The sequence below is a fragment of the Palaemon carinicauda genome, chromosome 25 (genome assembly GCF_036898095.1).
Source record: "Palaemon carinicauda isolate YSFRI2023 chromosome 25, ASM3689809v2, whole genome shotgun sequence".
Taxonomy (NCBI): Eukaryota; Metazoa; Arthropoda; class Malacostraca; order Decapoda; family Palaemonidae; genus Palaemon; species Palaemon carinicauda.
In genome coordinates, this window is record NC_090749.1 from 12,603,652 (window position 1) to 12,604,237 (window position 586).

The following is a 586-nucleotide window of genomic DNA, read 5'->3' on the forward strand; positions in this document are numbered from 1 at the left end:
TATATATATATATATATATATATATATATATATATATATATATATATATATATATATATATATATGTATATATTTATACATATATATAGATATATATATATATATATATATATATATATATATATATATATATATATATATATATATATATACTGTAAATATATATTTATATGTGTGTGTGTCCCTTTCTGAGTGAGGATATTTTAACCTGGTAAAAGGGTTTTTGCCTGGTCATGGCCAGCAAAGATGTACTAGACATTTTGTTAAATGAAATGTTAAGGTATAGCTTAGGTAAATACACCCATCAAGATACAAGGTGATCGAGATTAAATATTTCTCATCTTAGCATCTGTAAGGAGATGAGGCAAAGCTTCAAGTTGTTTTCTTACTGAAATGGTGAAGAAAGTTATATAGTGAAATGTTCAAGCTTAGGAAAGTAGGTTTGAGATTAACCAGTGCCTTAACATTTGTGACGTAGTGTATTGATCGATAACATCCGTGTGTGTATATCACAATATATATCATATTCACATCAAGTTATGGCTGGAAGGTGTTGACGTGTGAGACCACAACGTCAATCATTGAC